The sequence below is a fragment of the Triturus cristatus genome, chromosome 4_1, assembly GCF_964204655.1.
Source record: "Triturus cristatus chromosome 4_1, aTriCri1.1, whole genome shotgun sequence".
NCBI classification, from domain to species: domain Eukaryota; kingdom Metazoa; phylum Chordata; class Amphibia; order Caudata; family Salamandridae; genus Triturus; species Triturus cristatus.
This window is the reverse complement of record NC_140585.1, coordinates 841,176,475-841,202,057: the sequence shown is the minus strand read 5'-3', so window position 1 is coordinate 841,202,057 and position 25,583 is coordinate 841,176,475.

Sequence of the window (25,583 nt, the reverse complement as noted above, 5' to 3'; positions counted from 1 at the left end):
CAAGAAAATCACCTAAGAATACCTACAACCTAAGAAGAAAAGAAGAGCCAAAATATATAAATGACTACAACCCAGTCATTTTATCCATGTGGAATGCTAACATGGATATACAGTATGTGGCTGACAATTCTATTGCTGTTGCTCGCTATGTCACATCTTACATCACTAAATCTGAGAAAACGGAATTGAAGGAAATGTGGGAAGAGATTTCTCACGAGAAGACTGTCAGTAAGAAGCTATACAGTTTCAGTTTAAAGATGTTATCGCATCGAGAAATTGGATCCTACGAATGCTCAGATAGGTTATCATCTGCAAGTCTGTACTCAAAATCCAGAAGAATAATTTGGGCAAGTTTAGGCCTTGCAGGAATGCGAAATCGGGTACTGAAATCTATTCGAGAAATTGAATATTTAGCAAAGTTCGAACCAGAAAGTACAGACATTTTAAGAACAAACATGTTGGACACATATTATCCACAAAGAAGTCATCACCTTGAGAACATGTGTCTCTATGAAGTGCTGCAGAACTTTATTTTTAAACGGAATGTCACAGAAGATATCAACAATGGAAAATATAAAGTCATTGGTGAGTAAGGATGTTTGGTGAAGCAAACAAAAGGAAGTTTGATAAATCACCGGAAGCTGAGTTGCGACACTCCTGATAAAAAGGAATTTTACTACTTGGCACTTTTGCAGCTGTTTAAACCATGGCGTTCAGAGGAGGAACTACTTGGAGAATTTCAGAGCTATGAAGATTCCTTCAATGCAAGCAAAGACAGCGTCGAATGCAGTACTTTCACAACTTATGTTTAAATGTTAAGTGAAGAAATTGAACAAGAAGCAACAATTGCAGCTGAAGTAGCTAGAGACAGTTCTCAAGACAGTCAAAGTTCTGGGACATTCAGTCAAGATCCTCTAGGACAACCGATCATCGAAAATGAAGCAGCAATAGCCATGAACGAAGTGGAAACAGCTATGAATCAAGCTCAGGAAGATTTAGTAGACTTAACATATTTGGAGGAGCAACTGAACGAAGAACAAAAACAAATTTATGAAGAAGTCAGACAAAAAATTGATCACAGATTACTACATGAAAATAAAGAGTGCTCATGCACATCTTTTGAACCAATGAGAATGTATGTAAGTGGACAAGCAGGAACTGGAAAAAGTTTCTTAATTAATGTAATTAGAAGCTACCTACAGAAGAAAATGGATTCCATTTTGTCTTGTGTTGTGACTGCTCCAACTGGGTTAGCAGCGTATAACATCAAAGGAGTTACCTTACATCGTTTGCTAATGTTACCAGTAGAGCATGAGAACAAAATACAGTACCACAAACTAGCAGGAGAAGCATGCTTGGAAGTTTCAAGAGTATTGAAGAAAATGAAAGTACTGATTATTGATGAGGTAAGCATGGTATCAAACTTAATGCTTGCCTTTGTGCATTTAAGAATGCAGCAAATTCTGAAGACAGACTTTGACGTCCTATTTGGAGGAAAACACGTCATAGTTTTTTGGAGATCTTTTGCAACTTACTCCAGTTAAAGGACAACCGGTATTCCATACACTTACACATGAAGACACAAAAAAGTCATTAGGAAGTATAGGCAATGTAAATATTTGGACATATTTTGAGTATAAGGAACTCATTACCAATATGAGGCAAGCAAATGATGAGGACTATGCAAGTATTCTGAAAGATATAAGAATTGGACTACTCACAGAACATGGCAGAAAAGCATTACAGAGTCGATTGCTGAGTAATTTGTTTCCAACAGAACACATAGTTCCAGAGAAAATATACAAGGAAATTGCAGAAAAAAATACTGTAATCTGCTTAATGCCAACACTACATGAATGTTCTGTATTCACTCAAGAACTTTTGAAATTGGAAAATGAAGAGATTATAAAACTGGAAGCTGTGGATAAAATAGAACATGAACGAATAACTGTTATATTGACAGGCAAATTGGGTACTAAATTGGATTCTCTGGAGAAAAACATTTCAAAAACAGCAGGTTTGGAAAAGAATCTTTATGTGTGTATGAACTGTAGAGTAATTTTAAGACGGAATTTGGATGTAGAGAAAGGTTTAGTGAATGGAGCTATGGGAAGAGTTGTGGGTTTTATTAATTACCAGAAAAAAGTTGGAATTGAATGTTTAAAAATAAAATTTGAACAGATACAAGAGGTTAAAGACATTTGTCGTTGTTCAGTTAGTTTCTTGCTTGTGAAAGACTTATATGTGCGTAGGAAGCAGTTTCCGTTTTCTCTACCATATGCTGTAACTATTCATAAGTCTCAAGGATTAACTGTAGATAGTGCTTTTGTAAACATTGGATCTAGTGTGTTTAAAGAAGGTATGGCATATGTTGCTTTGTCACGCGTGAAAAAATTATCTGGTTTATTCATGATAGACTTTGATGACTCAAAAGTAAGTGCTGATGCAAACTGTGTAAAGGAGTATAATGGATTAAGAAGAAGCTATGCTCCTCATTTAGGTCAGTATCCTGTGTTTGAAAAACGTGTTGTTTGTCGGAAAAGGAGATTTGAGGATATCTGTAATGAGGATGTACAGAAGAGAACACAAAAAGATAGTGATGTGACTGCAAGCAAAAAGAAAAAGGACAATGCTGAAGAGATTGTTGGTTGCCATTTTGAAAATAGCTCTGGTGTCAACTGCTACGCAAATGTAGTGCTGAATGTTGTATTTTATCTTGATTTTTTGCAAGAGCAGATAACACTAAATCATGAAAAAAGATTCTGTTCTTTGCTGAGTCTCCTCTATGAGAAGCTGAGTAATGATAAAACTAAAATAGAAAGTGCTTCTGATGTTAGAAATCTTTTAGATGTATGTTCTGGACGTACACAGTTTACACAAAATGTCCAGCAAGATGCACAGGAATTCTTGATGTATATCCTGATGGTACTGGAAGATGAAGGGGTAGAAGTAGAAAATGTATTTGGTGTCTCTTATAAATGGGAACATTGTTGTGATAACTGTATGAACACAAGCAGTAGTAATGTTGATTCTGAAAGGTTCATATATTTACCATTGCCAGAGAGTAAAACAGTGACTTTTAGTAAATTAGTTAAAGATGCTAATCACAACATGGAATGTTCTCAATGTAAATCAGACATGTTGTCAACGTTATTTTTAAAGAAATATGGACAGTATGTAATTTTAATGATGCAACGTTGTAGAGCTGATGGTTCAAAATTGGACACTTTAATAAAGAAGTTTACAGGACAACAATTATCAATATCTGGAAAAACTTTTGTTGCAGTTGCAATAATTTTTCATGATGGGCCTTCTATAACTTCTGGTCATTACACAGTTTATCTTAAATGTGAAAAAGGATGGACACTGTGTAATGATTCTCAATTGATTTTCAAGCAACGTTTGCCTTATGATTTACCCAATTGTTACCTAATTTTTCTGAAACTCAAATTTGAAATACTAACATCATCATTGGAAGAAAGCATTATTAAAATTTAAAAGGATTTAAATTGGATATTTCGCTCAAAAGAGATTTTAAACTTATCATTTGGCCGTAAGGAAAGGTAAAACAAACAATTGTGGACTTCTTTGACAGATATTATTTTGGAAAATGTTCTTTTGCAACAAGGTTTACAGACGTTATTTTTGGGAAATTGTTATTCTTCTTAAAAGGTATTTTTAACATTTCTATTAAGGTATGTTTTAGTGAGGATACGTTTGGGGCTTTTTTAAACAATCTTTCAGATTGTTTTTTTTTTTGCCCGCTGTTAAATGATGAATACAATTGATTTCACTATTTTCAGTGAAAATCAAAACATTCTGAAAACAGCAAAAAAAGGGCAAAAAAATGCTTTGCTAAATATGAAAAAACATGTACTGTTTAATAAAGTGTATTGTTGAATATTAATACTTTTTTTCTTTTTTTCAGAACTAGAAAGAAAATTTAGAAGATGTTATTCAGTTATCTTTGCAATTAAATAAAAACATTTAATTCTAAATTATTTATTTTGATGGTCAGGTAAGTTTAACATATCTGTATGTGTCACTGGTTTCGTTTCATGCTTCCTTTTCTTCACCTCTCCTTACTCTACTTTTCTCATTTCTCTTCTCACTCTCTCTTCCTGCTTTACTACTCTTTTGTAACTTCCTCACTCCTTCTATACTACTCCCCTACCTTTACTACCTCCATCACTAATTTTTCATCCATGTTTCTTTTTCTGTATCCATATATCTAAGTCTTTTTAACTGCCTTACTCCTTGTCAGTTGTTTGCTCTCTGTGTCTGTATCTGTCATTCTTGGTTTGTCTGTTTTACCCTTAATTTCCTTAACATCTCTGGGGCACATTTACAAGCCACCTGCGCCACCACTACGTCAATTTTCTTGACGAACTAGTGGCGCAGGGTGCTCCTCCATATTTACAAGGAGAGGATAAGCCTCTCTGTGTGTCTTTTCCTCTCCTTGTAAATACAGCCAATTCAAATGCAGCACTAAAATGAGCTATTATGTTTTTTAGGTACCTATACATAAATACTGATGCAGAGTTTAAAGTTTAACCCCTTGCATGCCCGCCCCTTTCCCCGCCCAGTGCCGCGCTTTGTATTAGCGGGCGGAGTTCATGACGAGCTGGACTCGTCATGGGCACAGCGCCACCGCAGCCCATGACGAGTCCAGCTCGTCATGGGCACTGAAGGGGTTAATAGGAAGACTGTCTTCCGTTCATCTGTGAAATGTACACCATCTCTTTTTTAATTACTTTGCCACTCCCCTCTCTTTCTCAGGGAGTTCCTGAAGGTTTACTAAAGGTGAAAAAAAATGTTTTTTTTTTTTTTTAAACCCATTGGGTGCGCGCTGGGTGCGCGCACTCTAAAAAAAAAAAAAAAGAAATAGATTGTAAAAAACAAGTTGTGGTGTTTTGATTTTAGGTGGCTCTAAAAAGAGCCCTTGAGTTAATGTAGGGACAGAGGAAGAGAAAAACGAAAAAAAAAAATAACAAAATTATGGCCTTTCGCAAGGATGCTCCTCAAATTTTCTTTGAATGAGATCAATACTGCTCTCACCCAAAGTAATAAGACGACCGCAATCCATGCAGTGTGTACTCATCCTCAAAAAACAAGGACGAATATCCAGAGGTGTGGTAGAAGGTGAAGGCACCACTGCAGAAGAAGTGCTTGCCTGAGCTGCCGAAGATGTGCTCGGCTGAGCTGCTGCAGATGTCGTCGGCTGAGCAGGTGGAGGGTTTGCTCCAGAAGCTCGACGAAAAGTCACTGGATGCATTTTCTCAACGTGCCTCGTCATAGTATGAATACTAAAAGAATACTTCTTGTTAGGATTCCCACGGGACAAGACGCGCTGACACAGTTTGCAGGTGACCTTTGGTGCATTCACCTTCTTTTGTCCCTCTGGAAAAGTGAAAAACTGCCATATAAAGGAGTCTTTCTGCTTCCTCTGCCTCTGTCTCTTAAGAGTGTCCTGCTCACTCTCAGAAGATGGCTGCTGCTCTGCCATTGTATCTCAACACACAGATTAGCTCCTTCTCCTAGGGAATCAGAACTAACAATGAGGGGGGTGGGTGTGATTTTGGAAGAATCTGGAAATGAAAGTACTTTGAACCAATGAAAAGTGATGTTTCTGGATCACATGACTTGCCATGAGGGGATTGGGTGTGGTGTTGAAACAATCTGAAACTGAAAGTAATGAAAACCAATTAGAAGTGTTGTTTTATTCATCACATACCCCGAGGTGCGCGCACCGAGCAAGCTCCCTGCGCGCACGGTACAATTACACATGCGCGAACACGTATGCGCGCATGCGCTTACGTACTATGCGCGTACGTAATGCGCATACGCAGCACGCGCTTATGCGTAAACGTCAGCGCGCGTACTCTACGCGTATACGGAAGTGTACCGCGTGGAGTACGTACGACGCACATAAGCATGCGTACGTACGCATACGTACTAGGTGCGCGCTCCTAGCGCGCAGTTAAACGTATGTATGCGTTTGTTAATAACGTACGCCGGAATTCATGAAAAATGTACGCGAACGTACTAGGTGCGCGCTCCGAGCGCGCAGTAAAACGTATGTATGCGTACGTAAATAACGTACGCTGGAATTCATGAAAAATGTACGCAAACGTACTAGGTGCGCGCTCTGAGCGCGCACCCCAAGAATTTATATAATAAAAAAAAAAAGTGGATATAACTTAATAGAAGATATTAACTATGCTGTTCTACTTTATCTTAATTAAAACTTAAAAAAAAAATAAGCCACACCAAATGAAAAGGATACAGAAAATATATAAATGTATACATAGGGAAGTTTTTGAAAAAGAAATATATAAAAAATAAAAATAAAAAAAACAAAAATTAGCATTTAAAAAACCTTTGAAATTCACTGAAAAAACCATAGGTTTCACACACGTTATAGTTAGGAATTAGCATTTAAAAAACCGTACAAATTCACTGAAAAAACCATGGGTTTCACACACGTTATAGTTAGGAATTAGCATTTAAAAAACCTTGCAAATTCACTGAAAAAACCATAGGTTTCACACACGTTATAGTTAGCTGGACATTTTACTCGTAAAAAACCAATGAAATTCCCCCGTTATAGTTAGTTCAGCTAACTATAACTCGCGTGCCCGCAATCCACTGCTGATGATGTCACATATTACATCACTCATGACATGGTCAGTGACATCACTGATGACATCACTGATGACATCTCAAATGACATCACTGATGACATTACTGATGACATCATCCTTGTGATAGAGTAGCACATCTTCTCACACTCTAATATAACCTTTGATACACCGACTAAAAATTTAAGAGTTTCATTCTCAAAACCATACATACTGCAATACCAATAACTACATACCCAATTATTAACTCTTAGGTCTACATACACCTCCACACACTCACCTGTACAGTCACTCATACTTACAGTCACTCCATGCAAAAGTATCATATGAATTTATACACACACCTATATAGACACTCACACACTACCAATCATCCATAGAGGTACTCTCACACTTACTCAATCATGCAAATAATCACACTCCCATTTACTCACCTAGGCAGTGAAACACACTCAAGTTCACTTACTCATAAAAATAGTATCACATTCTTACACTCTTAGAGAATCATTGATTCAAGCACACACTCATCCATACAGTCACTCTCACAATCACACACTCTCACGTCTACCCACGTATATACTCTTACACGCATATATACTGCCTTTCACATATGTAGTTAGTCACACATGTACCACTGAGATATACATTCAATCCCTAACACACCTATACATACAATCACCCAACCATACAGTCCATCACAGATGCAGTCTTAAAACCATGCACCCATAGAATCACCCACTCACACATCTATGCACCGCGCACCCACTTTACGCAGTTAGTGCCGTGCACGCACGGTGGTCACGCGGTGCGCGGGATGGGCCATGTACGCACGATGCGCTTCGCGCACCGTGCGCACATGGGGGACATATTATGCGCATCTTTGTGAAATGTATTCTTTGTTAATTTCTTACCTGTTATAAGCCATGTACAAATGGTGCACTTGGGGCACCATTTGCATACGGGGGGGGGGGAGAGTGTGGATAATTTTTTTTTTTTAAAAGGGCACCATTTGTGCATGGCTTATAAAAATTACGAAAAATTAAAATATTACCTTTCAAAACGAAGTGCATCATATGTCCTCCATGGCCCATCTAGCGTAACGTGGGCACGCGGTGCGCGTAGCGCACCGCGTGCCCACCGTGCGTGCACGGCACTAACTGCGTAAACTGGGCGCGCGGTGGGCGAAGCGCACCGTGCGCGCACGGAACGAACTGCGTTAAGTGGGCGCGCACGCCACGAATGGCGTAAAGTAACTTAGCATTTAAAAAACCGTACAAATTCACTGAAAAAACCATAGGTTTCACACACGTTATAATTAGGAATTAGCATTTAAAAAACCTTGCAAATTCACTGAAAAAACCATAGGTTTCACACATGTTATAGTTAGCGGAAATTTTACTGATAAAAAAACAGTGAAATTCCCCCGTTATAGTTAGTGCAGGCAACTATAACTCACGCGACCGCAATCTTCTGCTGATGACATATGTGTCTTTATGAAAAAAAAATATTTGTAATATATGTGTAGCTAAAAATGTATGGAAGAAGACATGGGCAAATAAGTGTCTAAATACAGTATTAGCATCAGCAGAGGATTGCGGTCGCGTGAGTTATAGTTGCCTGCACTAACTATAACGGGGGAATTTCACTGGTTTTTTATCAGTAAAATTTCCGCTAACTATAACATGTGTGAAACCTATGGTTTTTTCAGTGAATTTGCAAGGTTTTTTAAATGCTAATTCCTAACTATAACGTGTGTGAAACCTATGGTTTTTTCAGTGAATATATATATATATATATATATATATATATATATATATATATATATATGAGGCACAGATCTACAAACATTTATGCTATTGCAAGAGCTGGAGGAGCTTGCCCGGGCTGATTCTTCGCTAACAGCCAAACAGCTAATTGAATCCTGAGAAATGGATGGCATTTAACAACTAAGTGGGGAACGTAATTTCAAACTGAAGTCATGATCTTTTCCACAAACACCATATGACACACTGTATTGCTTTCATGACACAGTCAATAAACAACTACTGAGGTTACAACAGAAGCGAACCGATGAAAGTAAGAGAAGTCTGACTTCGAGATCAAAGACTGGCCATCAGAACATTGAAAAATGACAGCCAATTGGTTGTTAAATCATCGGATAAAGGCACCAAAGTTGTGTTGCTCATAAAGGAGTACTACCAGAAAGAAGAGTTGAAACAACTATGAGATAATCCGTACTATTTGCCCATTCGTAAGAGAGAGTAGGTGCAGAGCACACTCCTATTCCATGAATTATCGGACAGGTGGAAGAATAAAGGAATCTCGGACTATGATGAAAACAGCTTTCTGAAATGTGATAACCCACAGGTTCCAACTTTTTTATCACATTCCCCAGATTCACAAACATGCAACTTTGCCACCAGGATGGTCCATAATGTCCTCAAAAGGAAGCCTTTTGGAGAATGCATCAATTTATGTAGACGTTTATTTGTTTCCCTTTGTTAAAAACCTCAGCTCTTATTTGAGAGACACTAAAGGTTTTTTAAGGCTTTTCGATGGAATCCAATGGGAAATTAACTTTTTGCTAATAACTCTAGACATGACCAGTTTATACCTCATGTGGATGGCCTGAAAGTTGTAGATGTTTTTCTGATGGGTAGGGCACTCAAGCGCTATGAGCACAATGTATTGATACTCCAGCTGATAGAGTTTGCTCTGATTAACAACATTTTACTTTTGCAGACCAACTATACTATCAGTGACAGGGTACTTTGATGGGCATCTGCTTCACCCCCAGCTATGTGAACTTGTTCATGGGCTGGTGGTAGAAGCACATGGCCTGGGTGGAGAATGTAGCTTTACGGGCACGTTATATAGACAATCTCTTCATCATACGGAAGGGAGCACATCAGGAAGCAGAATTTTATACTGCAGCACTCAAGGAAAATTCATTGAATTTACAATTCTCAAGTTATATTAGAAATACCTGGGTTTTATTGTTGGGTCTAGAAGTTTTCATCAGAGTCAACAAGCTAAACACAACTTTGTACAGGAAGCCCACTACCAGGCACTCACTGTTACATGCTAAAAGTCGCCATCCCCGTAAAATGATGAACAGTATTCCCTATGGGGGTCTATTGCGTCTTAAACGCAATGTCTCAATGCTACCTGAGTTTCAAGCAGCAGAAGCTGACACATTCATAAGATTCAGAACTAGAGGCTACTGCCCAAGGGTGTTAAAGGCAGCGAAAAACAAGGTGAAACATATGGCATTCAACACTCTGTTAGTAGACAGTTGGAAGGAGGCCCTAATGAGAAAGCCAATGAAGGCAGAGTCAGAAGTGGGGAATTCTGAAAGCAGTTATGACCATTGGCCAGCAATTTATGACCTATCCACTGATCACATATAAAACATGCCCGTCACTAAAAGATTACTTGTTGCATAGTCACTTAGTGAACACTGGCTATCAACCAAACAAAAGGGTTTTTCCGATGTACAAGATGGAAAGCAAGCAAACTAAGCTGCTGTATGAATATGAGGTTGCAGGAGACAAAAGAAAATGGGCTATTACCAAATTTTTTAATTGCACATCAGAATTTGTGGTGTATTTTAGTCTGCGCCTATAACATGAAATACAAAGTGAATACCATATTAGAACATATACGGGCAGTTGTGAGAAAAGCTGTACCATGTACGGCAGCATGCCATTTTGAGATCATGCATAGAATCAGCCAAAGTCTTCTAAAATATTTATAGGTGTGAAACAGGAGCCAACACAGTGCAGAAATTGAGACAACTTGCATAGATGTATATTATTAAACTACATACCAAGATGCCAAAAGGTCTAAATAAAGATGAGGAATTATGGGTACATTTAGGTGACTAAATATCTCAATAGCATGACAATGTGGTCCATAAGTAACATCTCAGTGACAGAAGGCAATTTGCATCATATTTAAACCCCCAACCAGTCACTGATCCTTTCAACTTCTAAGTGACTCAACAGATGTATGCCCGGGATAATAGAGCACATGCCCATACAGGGCGAGATAACATATTGGAAATTCTACAATTATCCCCTTCTTCTTCTCCCCTCTCTCATTAAGCACATTGAAAGTGTATTATATTTTTTTAGTGAGGTGAATAAGTATTGTTTAGGAACTACAATATTCCTGATTTGCCAATACAGGGCGAGATGTCATAAATGTCATAAATGATGTAATAGAACATGTCATGAGTGATGTAAGATGTGAAGTCATAAACAGTGCACGTTGCAGGCTCAAGTTATAGTTAGATCCGCTAACTAAAATTGGTGAATTCCTATGGTTGTTTTGAGTTAAAACGTTAATGTTATCACTGACATATTCACCTAACTATACTGTTAGTTCAATCTTTTTTTCTGTGAATTTCTAGTTTTGTTTTAGCGTAGAGTAAAATTTTGATACCGTATATAAAACCAACCCCCTTCAGTGAAAGGCCTTCAGCCGTGCATAGCAAGGAGTTGGCTACGGCACCTAGCCTGTGGCCAGGCACCGTAGCCAATCCACCAGAAGGCAGCCAACGTCCCCCGCAGGCAGCTAACCCCACGCTGTGCACAGTGTTTTGTTGCTTACTGTGTTGGGTTGGCCATAGGGCCTGTGTCCAAGTCCCCACAGGCAGCCACCCAACACCAATCCCATACTACCCACTGCCTTTAGCTATGTGCAGCAGGGTGTTGGCCACAGAGCTTTGCCTACCACCGTGCCCTATGGCCAAACTCATAGCAGACTGCTAACCCCTAATTGCACGCAGCCTTTGGTGTGTGTAGGGCAGAGTTGACCGTCTGGCTCTGATGACCCCATTCCCTGGGGCAAAACATTTATATTAAGGCTCCTCCCCTGCAGGCAGCCGACTCGAGTGCTGCTCATGGCATTTCTTTGCTCACTGCATTGGGTTGGCTGCAGGGTCTGGCTTGCAGCTAGGTCCTGTGTCCAACTTCCCACAGGCAGCCAACACCACGCTAAATACATCCTTTGGCTAAGCACAGTGGGGTGTTGGCCACAGGGTTTTGCCTGCCACCAGGTCCTACGGGCAAACCTCTATCAGACTGCTAACCCCACACCGCACACAACCTTTGGCGTGTGCAGCATAGGGTTAGCCTTCAAGCCCCTAGGGCCCAATCCCTTGGGTCAAAACATTTACATTAAGGCAACGACCCTTCAGGCAGCTTACCCCATACTGCACATGGTGTTTTGATGCTCACTATATTGCGTTGGCTGCAGGGCCTCGCTTGCAGCTAGGGCCTGTGTCTAACTCTCTACAGGCAGCCAAGCACATGTTACACACAGCCTTTGGCTATGTGCTGCAGCGTGTTGGTCACAGGGCCTTGCCTGCCACTAGGCCCTGTGGCCTGATTAGTGTAGCGTTGACCTTCAGGCCCCAGGGACCCCATTCCCTGGGGCAACAAATTTACATTAAAGGGAGAGGGGCAGGAAGCATTTTCTCCAATCCCTATTTGGCCCCAGGGACCCCATCCCCATGGCCAGTTTCAAAAAGAAGGGGATGGGTCTTGTAGCCTCCCTCCCCAAGCCTCAACAGGCCCTAGGGACCCTATTCCTCAGGGTCAAAAACAATTAAACACGGGTGGAGGGCTTATAGGCCCCCCTCCACAAGCCTTATTATGCCCCAGCGACCCATCCCCCAGAGCCGTTCATTTGTTTAAAGAGAAGGGGGTTTCACAGGGCCCCTCTCCCCCAGTCTTCTCAGGGCCGTCTGATTTTAAAAGAGGAGGGGAGCCAAACGGTCCTTCTCCCCAAATCTCTTTTAGCCCCTGAGAACCCATCCCCTGGGCCCGTCCATTTTTTAAAAGGGGTAGGAAGGCCCCCCTTCCCAAGCCTTATTGGGTCCCAGGAGCCCTATCCCCTGGGTACTCGTTACTATATATTCAATGAGCCTTACTCGGTCCCGGGGACCTCATCCCCTGGGGTCACGTTACATTATAAAGTGGTGGGAGCCACATGGCCCCCTCCCTGAGCCACATTTCATAAATGGGGGACATGCACCTACCTCTTTGAGTTAATATAGGCCTCAGGGAGCCCACCTCTGGTCCCGCATTTATTAAGGACATAGAGGTCCTATGTCCATCTCACCGAGCCATTATAGGCCATGAGGAGCTCACCTGGGGCAGAAATCCATTACAGTAATGGACCGCTCAGGCCCCTCCTCAATCCATTTTAGAGTCTGGTGAGCCCACCCACTGGACACAGCTTTTTCCTTCCCATACTGGAGCAGACAGGTAAACTTGTGCTTGCTCCCACCTTGCAGGAGCATTTTCAGAACTCCTGCCAAATGGGAGCAAAAATAAAGTCAGCTCCAAGTGGGCAGGAGCTTTCAAAATGCTTCCAGCGACTGAGAGCAGACTTTCAATCTGTTTTCTTGCCTGCACTGATGCGGGATCAAGATATTGCCCCTGAACGGAAGGAGCAGCATAAATAGCTGCTCCCTCTGCGTGTGAGCAATATGTGTTCTACTTCCGTGCTCACAGCAGTGCAGATAGGAAAACAGATCACAAGTCAGCTCCCAGCACCTGCCCGCTGACAGCAGACTTGTGTTTGCTCCTGTTTGGCACCGGTCAGGCAAGAGCAAACACAGGTCTTCCTGCCCTGCAGTGTGGGTATGGAAACTGCTGAGTCCCAAGGGTGGGCTCCCCGGAACCCAGCAAGTGAGCTGGCCCCAGGGGATGTAGTCCCTGGGTCAATAATGGCTCAGGGAGGGGAACTCTATGGCCCTGTTCTCCTTTTTGGATAATTTTGACCCTAGCCTTCATTGGCTTGGGGAGGGGGTCCGCATGTCTTCTTTTTTGTTACATTTCGGCTCCAGAGGTGAGCTCCTCATGGCCTATAATAGTTCTGGGAGGAGCCCTTTCTCCTTTGATGAATTTCGGTTTTGGGGGTTGGCACCCCGGCCCTATAATAACTCAGGGAGGGGACTGTGTGCCCCTGACCTTCTTAAAAGGATTTCGGCCCCAGAGGTGAGCTCCTCATGGCCTATAATGGTTCTGGAAGGGGAGCCTTGCTGCCCTCTCTCCTTATTAATTGACACTTTGGGGGTGGGTTCCCCAGGACCTATAATAGTTTGTGAAGGGGTGCACGAGACCCATCCCCTTAATTAATTAAATATTTATTTTATTCTATGGTACTCCAGTGGGATATACTTTTAAATATTAAACATAAATTAAATAAATAATAATACTAATATAATCAAAAGAAAATATATACGATAATTTGTTCCACAGCTTGTGCGGTGGGCAAAAACCACCTGCAGCACAAGCTCCCATTCAAAACTTTTTCAAAACATCCCTGCGCTGTGTGGCAGGTACCTCACAGGGCCACAGGGGTAGGACCCAGTGGGAATGGGGCCCTGCAAGGCACCCCCAAAGTCGCTTTCTGACAGCCTTTCCATGTTGGACTGGCCGACATGGAAAGGCTGTCAGAAACTGACATCATAATCCCGACAGCGGAAAAGCCGTTCTTAAGGGATTATAAAGAGCTTCTGACCGACCGACGGGCTGCATGAGCATCCTAATGCATTGGTCACACCGCATCAGTAGATGTGGTTCCGACCTCAACCGACAAGCTGTCAGTTGCGGTCCGAACTGCTTCGTAATGAGACTATAAATTGTTAATACCTTGCTTTTGTATAAAAAAAAGTGGGTGCCATGCTCAAACAAAGCATGGCACCCATGCATATAAAAGTTATGTGCATGGCGGCCTGTGAAGCGGCTGCCATGGTATAAAAAATGCTTTTGTGAGATTTCTTTTTTGGCAAAAAATATCCCAGTAGTAAACAACAAGCAGTGTTGTGAGGGTGCAGTACCACAGACTGTCAATAGTTGTCCCGTAGAACCTTTTTTGGCTTCATATTGTATTGCACCCTGCAACATGGCCAAGGAAATTGATAGTAATTATTAAAATTATAATTAATCATGCTAATTGTGTAATTAGTTATTTAGTAGATTTTAGAAGGATGTTGTTTATTTTGTGAGGGTATATTGTGAAAAGTAAATTACATTTTAATAAATAAGTAATTCTTATTTATTGATAATTAGTTTGTTGTTAAATATTTATGTTAATCATGGAAATAATTAGCTTTTTAAAGTTATAGGTGCTGCTTGTATGTTTTGTAGGGGTATATGGTGGGTGGAACTAAAATAAAGAGTGTTGAATAAATTACTTTTTGTTAATAAATAATTTAAAAATATTTTTTTTGTATGAAAAGATTTTTGGGTTGTATATTTTAAAAATGCTTGTAATTATTTATGCCATGTATTTATCATTATAATATGGTTTTTTTTTCATTATTTAAAATATATTTGTGTTATTACAATATATTATTTTAATTTTTTTATTTTGTTTTTGAAATTATTTTATTGTTTTGCTGAAAATGTGTTTGTTTCTAATGTAATACTGACTGAAGTAAGAATATTAAATGTTTTCCTGCCGCAATCCAACACTTTCCATACTGTTGCACTGACTTGAGTAGGAATAGTACAGTTTGTCCTTCTGCAATCCAACACTTTTACAACTGTTGCTGTGACTGGAGTGGGATTAATAAATGTTACCCCTCCACATACCAACACTTTCCCTACTTTTACCATCATTGGAGTCGGACTAGTAAATGTTATCCCTCCTCAAATCAACACTTTCCCTACTTTTGCACTTATTGGAGTGGGGAAAGTAAATGTTATCCCTCCTCAATCCCACACTTTCCCTACTGTGGGATTGACAAAGTTCATGCTTACTTTTCTAAACTCTCCAAACAGAAATGGGATCTTGCAGAGGCTGACTAGGCAGACAAGGGAAATGTATGTCTCATGGAATATCCTTATTGAATCTTTCCAAGACACTACAAATCTAAGTCTTGAAAATGTGCCATTATTCTGCAATTACTGGCCACAGGGGTGTGAAACCCACATTGGAAATTATTCCTCACTCCTTTTGGTGGACATATGTCAGATAAGATGTTATTTACTGTCCAGTCTATGTTCAGGGGAAAACCTCTGTTTCCCATCCATCTGGACTTCTTCATCCGTTGCCTGTGCCACCGGATCATAAATGTTACCATTGACTCTTTTTACAAAATGACTCATTTCACTGCCTTGAAGAAACTAACTTATGCTACCAATGTGATTCAAATTTTCTTACAGGAGATTTTTCACTTGCATGAATTGCCATAGGTCATTATTTCTGATTGTGCACCCCAATATACTTCTTGCTTTTTTAATTTTTTTTGTAAGACCCTTCAAATTGATGTCGCCTTATTTTATGGCTTTCATTAGAAAACCAATGGTCAGACTGAAATGACTTAATCAAGGTCTTGAGCAATATCTTTGTTGCATTTCTACTCAAAGTGATTGGTCATCATTCATTTCACTGGCCTAAATCGACTATCATAATTCTGTTGTTAATGGGTACCCAAAATTCCGTCATGATGCCTGCTGCCATTAATGTTTTGAGGCATTTACAAACTGCCAGAAGTAATTGTATCTAATCTACAGTATTCTGAGGATGAAGTTAAACCCTGATGCCCATCGTCAACCTACCCCTACCTTTAGGGTCAGAGATAAAGTTTGGTTATCCCCTAAGATTACGTTTACGCATCTCTCATTGAAAAAATTAAAGTCTTCAATTTTATGGGCCCCTCAAGATAATTCACATTATCAATCCTGTGGTCTTCAAACTCCAATTACCTCTGAATTGAAAGATTCACCCTGTGTTTCACTCTTTCAATTGAAACCCTATTGTATGTATCCTTTTTGATGTCAGGTTTCTTTACCTCTGCCTGTACTGGAGAATGGTGTCCCACAGTTTAAAGTGCCGGATATTGGTAATTCTCAAAGCTATCAAAAGAAGCTCTAATTTTTGATTCACGGGAAAGGATATCTCCCAGAGAAAGATCTTGGGAGGAAGCATCTTCACTTCATGCACCAGTCCATACTGTTGTGCCACTCCTGCAGTTGCTGCCCTGCCTGCCACTCCCTTCTACCCAGGCCTTGGGCAGGGTGTGCTCATTCCTCTGCAACTGGAATGCAGGGAGGCTCACTGCAGTGCCGGAGGACCTCCGCATTCTCTGCCTCAACTTACCCCTTGGTGGCTGGCTCACTGATATTGTTCTTTCCCTCTGTGTTCCTCTTTTAGGAGAGAGGTCTCCACATGGCCATCTTCCTGCTTCTGTCCTTCTTCCTAGAATTTCCAGATCTAATCCTTGTCCAAAATAGCCGCCACCCATTCTGATTCCTTTTGGATCCCAAGCCATTATGGCTTTCTCACATGTATTTCCTGTTTCTTCTGCTATTTAAGGGAAAGAATTTTGACTACTCTTGTGTTCCAACACTTCGAGTAGTTGTTTCAGGGTTTCCTCACTCCTTGATTCACTTAAAAGGATATCTCCCAGTGAAAGATCTTGGGAGGAAGCATCCACAGTTCATGCACCAGTCCATACTGTTGCGCCACTCCTGCAGTCGCTGCCCTGCCTGCCACTCTCCTCTACCCAGGCCTCGGGCAGGGTGTGCTCATTCCTCTGCACTCGGAATGCAGGGAGGCTCACTGCAGTGACAGAGGGCATCCTCATTCTCTGCCTCAACTTACCCCTTGGTGGCTGGCCCACTGATGTTGTTATTTCGCTCTGTGTTCCTCTTTTAGGAGAGAGGTCACCACAGACCATCTTCCTGCTGCTGTCCTTCTTCCTAAAATTTCCAGATCTAATCCTAATCCAAAATAGCTGCCACCAATTCTGATTCCTTTTGGATCCCAAGCCATTATGGCTTTCTCACATGACTTCCTGTATTTCCTGTTTCTTCTGCTATTTAAGGGAAGAAGTTTTGACTACTCTTGCGTTCCAACACTTTGAGTAGTTGTTTCAGGGTTTCCTCACTCCTGGGTTCCTGGTTGTCCTGTGGTGCCAGTTCTACAGTCCTTATCCTGGTTCCTGCATTTTCCTGTACCTCCAGCTGATTATTCTAGCCTCTGTCTTCTGTCCGAAGCTCCCACCTTGGCTTTTCCAATCTCTGCATCCTTCTACTGGGTACTCCATCTTGCAAGCCTACCATCAAGACTTCAGGAGGGTTTTTACCTCACTGGCTTTTTTCTCTTTTGGGCTCCGTCCAGGAGGCACCTACTGCTAGTAGCTTCCCTATGTCAGCAGAACCGTGACTACTTTGCATAACAAAATCTGTGAAGACTCGAACTTCCAAGAAAAAGGAGTGAACTCCAAAGATTATCCATACCTCGCCAGTGTGACAGCCAGGTGAAAAAATCTTGTAGCTTCTTCACCTGTAATATTAGGACTATTGTAGCAACTCACCGTATTGTATTAAAGAAGAACATCGCATACTCAAAATACTTGTAAAGTCACAAAAATTAGTGTAATGGCAATCCAAGCAGAAGTGTAATCTTTGTGGCATGGGTTGCCTAAAGTCATCTTCTTTGCTAAGCATCACTATACCATCTTCTTTTGCAATAAAAAAAATGGAGTATCTACAAGATTACCCATACTATATTTACCCTGGACAACTGGGTTGAAGGGTTGTTTACCACATTCACTAATCAACCACATTTATCATAATAGTGCGGCTTTAACATTCAGTTTGGATCCAGCTGCTCTCGGATCTATTGTTAGCCGCAATCAATTTTCTTTTTCCAAGAGGTGTATTATTTAGATTTTCACCATCTCATAGATAAAGGATCTGATGATGGAGTTAATGCATTTTTCTAAAATGAGATGGTCCTTGAAGATGCTCTCTTGGTTCCTGGTGAATATCTCTTGATTACGGTGTGGAAAAGGATTGGTGCGACTGAGTATGGCACAGGTTTAGAACCTGGAGATTACGGGCATCAATAGCAAATGGAAAAAATGGAAAACATTTTAAAGAAAGAGAAGGCTACCAAGTAATACAGCCTCGGAGGCAAATAATGGGCAAGCATTACTGATTGAAGAAGTTGCCATCAAAAAGGAGAGGTGTATAGTCCATAATCCTCGCAGCCTGACAAATGCAAATTCTAACGCATCGTCTCTATGCAATATAGTAATTCTGTATTGTTATAAGGTTGCAAATCAATTTCTAAAATAAAAAAAAACAATCACAGAGAAGAGTTTTAGTTTGTCTCAATAAATTATCTAATTATGTCCCATAAGGAAATAACGACTTTTTTGATTGCACCTGTTCAGTGAAATGCTGAAAAATCCCATGAAATATTTCTTCTGACCATGAATATGGCTGTGGTGTCACTTCTATACGCAGGTTGTTTATGCATATTAGATAATTTATGACCACTAATCTAAAAATGCGCCTGATTGCAAACCTCGTCTTTAAATAAAATGTCTCATATATTCTACTTTTTAATAAAGCAGTGCAGTTCAGCTAATCACAGGACGCCCCTTAGCTGTAATGTATTAAATGCTGCAATTCATGAAAACCGTTGTCTTTAGAACCACAGCTAATAGTGTTCCATATCCTTATCAGCGGCTTTAATTAAAAAATTAAATTAAAACCAAAGCCATTTATCTAATTGATGCCAGCGCAGGAAAGTTGCACTGCAGCAACTAAAAGTCTGAAGGGGGATGCAGAATTGGTGTGATTAAAAAATAAGATAGTGACGAAAATCAATAGCCTTGTGGTCATTATTCATCGCCTGTCAATAGAGCGCGCTGCTTTACACTTTTAATGGCAGCTGGCCTGGACAGTCTCCTCCAAGTGGTTCTCAAGTGCTTAGAAGGGCTGCTGATAGGATCTCCTAAGAAGTAGTGATGCCGAAAGCCGTCCAGGGTGCCCGTCTCCTGCGAGAGACAAACGTGGTCTTTGACACACCTCTGTCTGACCCCTCAAAGACTCCTTGGGCTTCATTTGATCTCTCTATATGTTTTGGTCAATAACCCTGAACGTTATGCTTAGTAGTATCTATTGATCTTCTTGCTTGAGGAATATGGGTTTACATCGAGTGCACATGATTATGCTAAAAATAAATGGGCACATATGACCTCCTTATGCATTCTACACACTTAACATCTTCTACTGAATTTTAAGCACTGTTGCATGAAGTGAAGAGCAGACACTTCTCAGCTTCCCACATGTGGTCCAAGGGCAGACGGTGAAACCATTTACCACAGCAGCGCCAGCGCCAGCGAGAACGGATGACTTTGCTTTTTTGAACAGCACTTCCCAGGTACTAGGAGGCTACAACTCCAGTTCATTAACACACCGGAGGTCACTGTCCCATGGCAGCTACTGGTATGTTCTAATAACCTGCAAAGAACAGGGCTATTACATACCTCTCGTTGCTCAGTGCCAACCTACATGGTCCTTCACCAATCACTAGTGGCAGGAATTCACATTTCATGCACTGTTATCCTGTGAAGAGTGTACCACAACTTTCCAACCCTTTCTTTCTCTTTCTATTGCTACTTAAGAAAGAATTTTCCTGTCACTGCACTGCCCATTTCCAGATCCACAGACATATTGAGACCACAGGTCAGATAGAATCACAGGCAAACCTGACTTAGTGATTACACGGGATACTCTAAAACCAGATGAATGTTTCCAACTGTAACGAAACTGGTGCTCATGTAAAGCGCTCTGATACCCGATTTCTCGGGACTAGTTTGCGCTATATTAAAATAAAAAAATAAAAAAAATTGATAAAGAGCAAACTCTAGGAAACCAGACATGTACTATTAGCAATGAATACAGTAGCGTAGCTTGCCACTTTGCCTCCAATGGCGGTCCCTGCTTTGCCGCCCCGCGGTGGCCGCATAGTAGAGGTGGGGGGGGGGTGCTGGCATTTCCATCGTTCGGGAGGGAGTCCACCGCCCCCTGCTACACCACTGAATGAACAGCAAAACAGATTATGGTTTAATTCACAGACATATTTTAACAAATTACTTATAGAGTACTTTAAATAGGGGGACAGAAGCTCATGAAACTGGGTGACCCTTTAAGTCACACAATTTACTGGCCAGGTGGTTAGGGGTTCACTATATGGTTTTGAGCTGCTGCCTGAAAATAAAACTGACTGGTGGTGCTCTTCATGTAGGGCTGGGACATTCCACAGCAGGGATTTAGGAATTACATTATTAACAAGTGCTAGATAGTAAAGCAGATTCTGAATTAAAAATGTCCAGCATCCACAAATGAGATCCTTTTTTCAATATATACACCAATAAGTATATCAAATTTGGGCCCACTGATGCCTGTTCAGAAATGAATTTTGGCAAGCATAAGGTGGTGCATCTAAAATTGCAATAAAATTGAAGCATTCAGGCAATATTCATGTACGATTACTACAGACAGATTGCGCCCTCTTTGCATTTTTGCATTTCTGCTACTAAGGAGGAGTTGGATGTTTTGTGGGCAATTCACAAAGACATCTAAATGCACGGAACAAATACTCCTGTACTACTTTCTGCACCACAGTGCACTGTTGGGATTGCTAATCAGTGGTTCTTAAACTCTGTTCCGAGGACCCTTGGGGGTCCACGAAGCCTACTCAGTAGACTACTTAGAAAATAAATAATATTGACAGATTAATAAAGTGTATATACAAGAAGATGCAAAATATAAAGTTGAACATTTTGAAACGTTCGGTAAATGTGAAAGAGTTTAAAAATGGAGGTTAAACATTGACTTAGTATCCTCAGATTGATTCGAGGGAGCGGTGCAAGTGCATCAAACTGAACATAGTATGCAATTAAATTCAGAATAGCTCTAACCTTCCCATTAGAACAACAATATTCAGATTTTTTCATATTTGCTTGTGAATTAAATAAAACATTAAATAAAATATTACAGAATTCATGTATTTGTTTAATGAATGCTTGTTTCTGTAATGTTTGTGTATTTTTTGTGTTTCAAATCATCAAAATGCTTATGCTCGGTATCCGGCTTCCAGTAACACCTCAGCGGGGGTCCCGAATTCCAATAATGATTCAGTGGGGGGCCCTTGGCTCCAGTAATGATTAAGCGGGGGTCCAGACATGTGAAGAGGTTATGAACCAATGCTATATATGATCAGTGAGGATCTCTGCTTTGGAGCAGTGGCCATCTTTATCGACAAGGTAGATTATGTTAATATCCTACATTCTAATGTCAACAAAGGACTCAACAATGTTGTGATGGAAATGTCCCTCGGCATGGTTTGTTGGATTGCATACCCCTGCCCTAAGCCCCCCTCCCCTTTATGTCTCTGTAAAGTGGTTTTTTTTGCATCTATGGACACAAGACAATCATGTGTGTGCTCCGAGGGCCTCTGTGAAATGGTAATGAGTTAGAGCAAGGCACTGCCGTCCGGGAAGATACACCAAATTCACTCATCTTTTATGAGTGATTACTGTCATTTCTCTGGTATGGAAAGACCATTGGTGACAGCAACTGATGGTAGCAGTGGGAGTAGGCGTTTTTACCTGTTGAGAGTATTCGCTGCTTGCCTCTTATGTTTTGTACTACTTCCTTTCACCCCTGTCCTTTGCTCCATTCATAAGGGATATATGTGGGTGGCACATTTATGTTTGCTCTGTGTGGATGAAACATTGTGGGCATGAAGTGTGCATCTGGGGTTAAATAAAACAGAGCTGTGCTCGCTCAGTGCAGAGCTGAGTGCCTTTTGTTTTTAGGTCTCGCCTGAGACAGCGCTTTAGCGCTGCTCTGGCGAGACTTATAGTAAGCGAGTTTTGGAAGTGCAAACAGTGGCTTTTCAGGCCTCCAAATACAGTGCATGTGCGTCGGCTGGGCGCGTGCACCATATGGAGGCCTGAAAGCACTCGTTTGCTTTCACTTTCGCGGGCCGCACGGCCGCTTTGATGTGATCGCGATTACTTTCACACACGCACATCTTATCTGCCCCATCCCTTTTGCTTCTTCTGTCTCACCCTCGTACCCCTATCTGTTTTTTCTCCCGTCTCCCCCACCCCACTTCTTTATGTTTAAGCACTTCAATAGTGCTTCCTACTTTGGTTATGTTCCTATTACAATACCACCAAATGCAACTGACTGTATTCTATGTTGCTTTCCTCAACCCCCCCCATACCCTCTTTCTCAATTGCGGCGGTTGGTTTCGCTTCGCACTTGTATATTGTTTTTGTCTAACCGAAGACGTCTCGCGAGGGATTCCAAGCTGATAACGGATCGCCTTCCTGTCAGGATGAAATATGGATTCCTATCCCAGCCTGCCTGCTTGGTGTGCCTCCCACTGTTCAGACGGTGCACGCAGCTGAATCCCGGGGACCCCAGGCCTCGCCTTCGAATCACTCACTCCATCAGAGCGCCCCTCCTCACCCCCTCCGTGCCATCATTCCTCACGGGCCAGTCTGAGGATAGGCGCAAGTGTGGGAGAATACTGCAAGTGTGTCCTAGTTAAAAGATTTCGGGGATTTTGTAGTTAAATTATTTACACATGACAACTAGGCTTACACAAATGGCTTTGCAAATGGGGTCCTGTGTGTGCAACACCCATCCTACATCGTAGGAGAAGGGGTTACCTTCAGACCAGGAAGAGACAGCAGACCCTATCTGTTAACAAGCATTTGCAATGCAATAGGTCTCGCATTTACGCGAGTTTGAGCTATTGACATTGCAAATGATAATGCCTTTTATTTATTAATTTATTTAAAAACATAAATAAAAGGCATTGTTATTTACAATGCCAATAGCTGAAACTCTCGTAAATGCGAGACCTATTGCATTGCAAATGCTTGTTGCATTTGATTTGTATAAATGTAATTAATCTACTTACCTTGGTGCACCCTAAACACCCATCAACTATCCTCATGCTACTAGGCCTCTCATCTGCATTTGATACTGTTGCCCACTCTACCATGCTATCTAGCTTTTGGTATAATAGATAAAAAAACGAAACAGTTTTTCCACTTATCTTTTCAATCAAACATTCTCTTTCTCACTTACTCACTGTGCTCGACTCACAAGCTCCCTACCCATTTGGTATTCAGAGTTGAGCCCTCTGCTTTTCTATCCCTTTGCACATAGTGCAGGTTTATTTACTAATTTGTCATGCAACACAGTGCAACAACAAGATTTGTTGCACTGAGTTGTGCAATGGAGAAAACAAAGCGTAGAGCCATATCTATTAAGACTGACTTGCTGTTGCTGTGATTTCTGCGCTGTCCATCTAAATAGGCTGCCTCCATGATACAAAGCTTCACACCATGGTGCAGAATGAATGCACACTGTCTAGCATAGGCTGTGTATTGGAAGCATACCATTTCTGCACAAAGTCCTATGCCTAGACACATCTGAGAAGTCTTCCACACATCGACTGTGTGCTGTGTGAATCAGCACACCTGCAATGGCTACATTTTTTGTTATTGAGAAATGTAAACATTTCCTCTTGTTAACTCCTGCTTTAAGGAGGCATTTATTTTAGATATGAAACCTGTTCAGGCGTTGTTAATAGTTCGAACTTTGCATGAAAACCTATTGGTGTTTGCACTGATCTACCGTTGTAGTGCTCCAGTAACACCACACTGATGTAAAGCACTGGAAAGCAATGCAAAGGAGCACAAAGTGATTTTTGCACTGAAAAAGTGACATTTGTTGCAGAAACGACCTTTTGCTCTGGAAAGTGAATACCAATGTATAACTTTGCATCACTCTGCAACGACGACACAACTCTGTAAATCTGGGGCAAGATATTTAGATAAATGAAGGCAACTAAATCTTTTATAATCTTCAACCTTTGGATCTTCAATTGTCTCACAGCCATCCGATTCCTCATTCTGAACTCATTTAAGATGTTAATGATCTAGTTCACTGCTCAGGCACCACCCACATCTCTCACACTCACCATAAACATCTGACCTGGCACCCTGATCCTGACAACATTGCTTAGTAACCTTGGTGTATACTTCAAAGTTACTGTAGGTTTGAAGCTCTTCCATAAAGTCGCCACTTGTAGGTACAGATATCTTAACATCCTTAAAATCCAACCTAACACTTTCCTAACATGCTACTAAAACAGTTATCTGAGTCCTCAGGAAGCTAGATTACTGTAACAATTATTAGTAAGTCTCTGCATGAGCTCATTGCCCCCACTGGACTAGGCGTTAAATTTCATCACTATGAGACCAAAAAACGTCCAGAGATATAACTCTATCAAACAACACATTCACAAGAGACTTATGCGAGTTACTTATCATCGGTCTTCAAAACGTTGAATAGACTCTTCTCAAACAACTTAGCCAAAGTCCTTGTTAGGTACACCCCCACAATGCGCTCAGCATGTACTCAGTAGATAACCCTCACAATGTGCTAGGCACATTAAAATCTCCTAACCCTACCTAAATCTCCTAGCTGAGCCTCATAATTTAATTCATTCAATCACTGAGGTTGCTTCCTAGTGAGTTGCTTTCCATCTCCTCTTTCTATACTTCTCTACACACACAGTTTTTGCTTTTTTACAGAAAACAAGACTGTCTAAATCTTGCCACCACCCTTTATCCCATTCCCGATCTCTGCTACTGTGCCCCTGTGGAAATATGAATATGTAAGATAAAAGTATGCATGCCTAATATTTTCACTCATTTACTAGTCATCAGTTTCCACAATCTTGTTTTTATTTTCCACCCAACTGTACATTCTGCTATATACCGCACATCACAGGAAATACAAAAACAGGTTAATCTACCATGGCAGGAATTAAACTGCTTGGGGTAATTTCCAGTGGGGCATGGTTAAAGTCTGGCACACCTTTGCAAAACATGTGTTTATCAGATCTTTGACTCAAAATAATTTGATAAAACAGTTTAATTCTGAATCAAACTGACCAATTATTGACAAATTAAAGTCTTGACAATTTGCAATTCGAAAATCCTAATCTGTCAAAGTCCTCCCTCCAATGCTAGGTTAATTTCCAGTTTCAACCCTGCTTTCTTTATGTTTTCAATATATAAAGAAGGAA